The 5,129-nt window shown below is 41.9% G+C and overlaps 1 protein-coding gene across 5 annotated transcripts in view; it reads right to left on the bottom strand.

Moving 5' to 3' along the window:
• Positions 1–287, bottom strand: part of RB1CC1 (RB1 inducible coiled-coil 1) — an 80,400-nt gene extending 80,113 nt beyond the window's left edge. For 4 of the 5 annotated variants that reach the window (XM_072411209.1, XM_072411213.1, XM_072411214.1 and 1 more), the window contains exon 1: positions 169–287. The gene's annotated coding sequence lies outside the window, so the exon portion shown is untranslated. Of the gene's footprint in view, positions 1–144 lie in introns of all 5 variants that reach the window. The other variant, XM_072411210.1, reaches the window with a different exon arrangement.
• Positions 288–5,129: the final 4,842 nt, after the last annotated feature.

Genomic DNA, 5,129 nt, shown 5'->3' with positions numbered 1-5,129 from the left:
CACAGGTGTCACACAGCATCCATACACAGCACAGGAGCCTGACTGTCCAGGCCTGGGAGGAGAGATCAGCTGACAGCTCTGCTCCCTCTACACACCATTCACAACATATAACTCTAATCTCCTATCACTTCTCTACTACCCCACCTGCCCAGCAGTGCCGCCTCATACCCGGGCAGAGTCCGGCTGCCGGTCAGGAAGGTTCCCCTTGTTATTGTTGTTGTTGCTGACGACTCAGCATCGCTCAGGCTGCTTGTTTCCGGTGTGACGTCAGAGCAGGCATCCCCGGCATCCCTGTAGATGTGCGGGCTCCTTGTCCCTGCCTGGCACTGAGCCGTGTACACTTCTCACCCCATCGCTTTGTATAAAGCATGCAGACACCTCACTACCATCTAGGTTTTACGAATTAAGCCTAAACAATCCATTTCATTTGCATCCAATGGCACAACACGATCTTGTTCCTAGTACAGGTTGTACAGCAGCTTTATTACCACAATAGAGGATTGAGCATTCAGCAACACACATCAATGGCCAATGTTCTCCCTTGTTACTTATAACATTAGATCTGTCAGAATGGGTAATCTGTTTTCTAAATAGAATAAAAAGACCTCTCACTACATCAATCATCTCACAGCCTTGTGCTAAACACATGCAGTGGATGTATGTCAGTGTCCATGTCTCTGATCTCAGGGTTACTGGGTTTATCATTTTATTTTCTATCCTTTAGAACATGACAAAGGTTTAGCTGTGCCGCCTCCCTTCATTAGTACAAACAGGACTTTGTTTCAGGAGTTAGAATTATTTTCTATTCATTGACAAAGTCATCTGTTAAACAGCGAGTGTCTGATCAGATCTCTCATGGATGCCATGTGGTCTCCTATTGTACTCCTTTCAGCCACAGGGCATGATGGGGAGTCTCACTATTCAAAAAGTATGGAGGTAGCAGGAATGTGCAGGACACTTCATAGGAGATCTGGTCATTTTATATGAGAGCTCTGGATTGTGAAGCAGCAAACAAATGATCATCTAATAACGACCCTGTACAGTAATGTAATGTGTTGTACTGAGCTGGCACATGAACCTGCTTTGTAAGGTGTGTAACATACTTGTGTTACAATTGTCCCACTTTCCCTCCTTTACTACTTCTGGTGATTGCTCAAAATGTTAGATTTCCACTATTAATGTAGGTGGCAATGGTCTCTGGAACAAAATGAAAGGTTAAATCACCCCTGTAGGAAACACAAACCTAACCCCTAACCTATTATTAATAAACAGTATTTATAGCCCCAACATATTCTGCAGCAAGTCACCTCCTGTGGCTATGCTCCGTCCTTTCCTATGCCCACTGATCAGTGAGATGGATATGGACCAGAGATGTAGGGAGGTGCTGGACACCAGGAGCTGCATTTGTCTAATAGACATCAGAGGAATCAGGACACTCTGCCAGGCCTGTGATAGTGCAAACACCTCTAGATGCTGCTTTCACTAACACACACACACATTTATACTAATATTCCAGACATATATTCCAGACTTCCAGCATGACACAGAACTTCTCCCTATAGTCTTTTTAAGACACCTTGCTGCCAATTCCTCTTATCCCCTATAAGATGACCTCATAAAATATATCCAGGTCAGGACATGGAAAGGTCCATGCTGTTTTTACTAATAGGAGTTTTCTTAGTTCTGTAGGGTGTAAAAAGCTAAAAAAAAAGTCCAGCTCTTCTCCTAAATATTCCCTCTCATGGGTATAGATATTAAACAAGGTAGATAAGAAAGCATAGGGGTATCCACAAATAAAGCACCCTGACTGTGATGAAGTACTCTTCTTTGACAAACACCTATAATCTATTCCATTCTCTGACAGCAATATGTACATCAATAGAACTATAGCTGACCTTCAGCTGTTCACCATCCTCTAGTTATTAACCCCTATGGGGGCTCATAATAAACTTTATTACATATTTCATGTACACTCTTTATATCTCTCATCATACATGGCATGTAATGTTTCTGCCGCTGCCTCATGCATGCACCATTCAGCCATTTGTTCTGACAGATGGCTTACAGCCTGAACATTTCTGCAGCAACCTGATCACACATGATCAGGCGTCCTCACACATGGTTGTAGATTCACTGCCTGTCATGTCATGCTCTGGCACAAAGGTGTCTTTGGTAGTGCCTGCTCAATATACTTATGTGGAAGCATGCTGGGCTGAATTTATGATCTAAATGTATATACAGGCAATTATTGTATATGATACATTTAGGAAGGCTTGGAGTGTACACTGGGGAAATGTCCCTCATTGTTCTGAAACAGAAAGTGGGGTGATATTGCAATTTTACATTTTCACCAAAAGAAGAGGCGTGCGGGTAGGTCTTCCCATGGGCACAGCTGTGACAAAGATGACAAAATACCATAATAGGGTTTAAACTCTTCTCCCGTCTATTCAGAACTTGGTCCATTCAGAACTTTTACATTTTATTCTAAACACCCGTCCTTCTTGGATTCGCAGATGGCGCTAGGTTTGGGGCAGTAGAGTTAAAGGACAAAAAGGCAGCTATACAACATCAACAAAAAGACACGCATACCTCCCAACTTACTAAAATAGAATAACATATTACAGTGCAAAGTATGTGGGCAAAGGACACAACCCAGTTATGTGCAGAAGATTTATACCACAAATGATTAAACTGACAAGAGCTGATTTCTTTTTTGAATTTTTCTTTTATACCGGCTTTGCAAAACACATGCAATTATTTAAAAGTTTACTGACAAACACTTTTAGTGGTCTTTTCATACTTTTCTGATCTGTTGTGTTATGTCATGAGTTCATGTATGTTACATAAAGCAGCTCATCTGTATGGACGGTCAGTGCACCAAAATCTGACACGCACCATGTTCTGTAATGCAGCACACAGTAGTGCTTTATATACATTACAGTAGGGGTGCCCACACTTTTTTGGCTTGCAAGCTACTTTTTAAATGACAAAGTCAAAATGATCTACCAACAATAGAAATGCTAAACATATATATTTTTATATACATACCGAGTATGACACAGAAGCTAACGAGACATTGAATGGCTTAACATTGCACAGACATTGCACTACAAGATTATACTGAAAGGTAAGCGACAGTTCACCTGACATAGGAGAATGACATGCTGCACAAGAAAATGAACTGCTAATCTGTACAAAGGGATCTCGGTAATTGAACCTTGACACCGAGCCTGAGCTGAATTGGCCACCCAGCAATGCTCACCTCAGACTGCCCTCCCTCCCTCTCTGCCCCTACTCCCCACACGAACAACATTTTGGGCACTCCTGTATTACAGCGTTGAACCCAGAATTTTTTTTAAGCTGGGTGGCAGCCTCTGTATGGTGACCCAACCTTTCAGTAACCACCCAAGAACAGCCGGGAGGTCACTAAAAAGTGCCGGGTGGTGCACCCAGTTAAAAAGGGCCGGGGGAACACTGATTACAGTATGTTTATGTTTCCTACAATCAAAGTGTCTGCAGTGGCACTGAAAATAAACACCATGGACCCTCAATGTTAAATACTACATATTTATAGAGGCATTGGTATCATTGCAAAAGATCTTTAATAATAAGAGCAATTAAATGCTAGCTAGCCTGATTTATTTAGTAATAAAATGTTAAATGGCCAGCAATCTGATTCAATCAAGTTTTTATCAGCAACTAAATATAAGGTGTTCCCTAACCAATGGGGGCACAACAAGTGCAAACAACTGATATCGTCCTAATGCTGATACTTTACACTCATTGACCAGGGAAGACGCCATTCAGCCAGAAGTGCCACCTAACAACCAGTGGAAATGCTCCCTGACTTTTATACTGACAAGCAGCAGGGTCGAGGTGTTAGGGTAAATACCTGGGATGAAATAATACATAATCCTATTTAATGTACAGCGCTGTGTAACATGTTGGCGCTATTTAAATACTGTTTATTAAAAATAATGACTTCCATTCTGTGGTTGTTGGGAAATATTAGAAGCTTGAAAAAAATGTAACAAAGAATGGGTATTTCTGAAAATTTATTGATTGATATAGGGAACAATTGTTGTTTGAGAATATTCTAACTTTTATTAGACTGCTGGTAAAGTCTGAATTTTTACTGAAATGAACATTTAATTCATAAAAACATTTTATAGGGTTGTCACCTGTAATAGTCACAAGCAGCCCCTACATGACCTTATCATACCATCCTAATGTCAGTGATTACAAAGCTCACACACAAACATGTGTTACATTTAGGTGTCATATGATCTCATCTCTTCCTGGAGAGTTGTTTTACCAGTGATTGCACTTTGTGCAGCCATTGTGGAGGGGGAACTGAAGGTCACAGGGATATTGTGACACAATTTTAGTATCTTCAAGCCCAAATTTTCTAAGATGTAAATACACCTGTGACAACGTTCTTCCAATGCCATGTAAACACAATATCACATGGCCAGGCAGACAATGGGGTCAGCAGAAGCCCCTACCTCAGTGATAGCACAATGTGAACCAATGACTGCACCTCACAAAGGAGGAACAAACACTGAAATGCACAGAGACATCAGAACTTAGATATTTCATAGGATCCAGGTTCTAATGACTATTTAAGAGGCTGATCACATGACCAATACAAGTCATATCCAATTATTGATCATCAATACAACATGTGAGCACAGCCTTAGAAAGTAAAACAAGCAGCAAAATTTAAAGCAACCAATCAAAATTTATCTTTAAGTCATCTGGTTGCAAAACATTCAAAGCTGATTGGCTGCTGCTGTTGGCCCCCCCCAGCTTTATTCTATTCACCCACTGAAGAATGAAGCAATGGAGAAAAAGATCTCCATACAGACTGATACCTTGTAATATCTAACATATGGCAGATGTAGTCATGTCACCCAGCAATGTACAGAGCCGCAGGAAGTGCATGGTGTCAGTGTGGGGACACAGGAAGCGCCGACAGCTCCTCCACACCTGTATTACAGAGGGAAGCCTGACCCCGTGTGTACCCAACAGAGCCCCCCATGCGTACCCAGCACAGCCCCCTATGCGCACCCAGGCATAGCCCCCCATGTGTACCCAGCACAGCCCCCCCATGTGTACTCAGCACAGCC

This window comes from Pyxicephalus adspersus, chromosome 5 (genome assembly GCF_032062135.1).
Source record: "Pyxicephalus adspersus chromosome 5, UCB_Pads_2.0, whole genome shotgun sequence".
Taxonomy (NCBI): Eukaryota; Metazoa; Chordata; class Amphibia; order Anura; family Pyxicephalidae; genus Pyxicephalus; species Pyxicephalus adspersus.
This window is presented reverse-complemented; position numbering and strand designations above follow the sequence as displayed.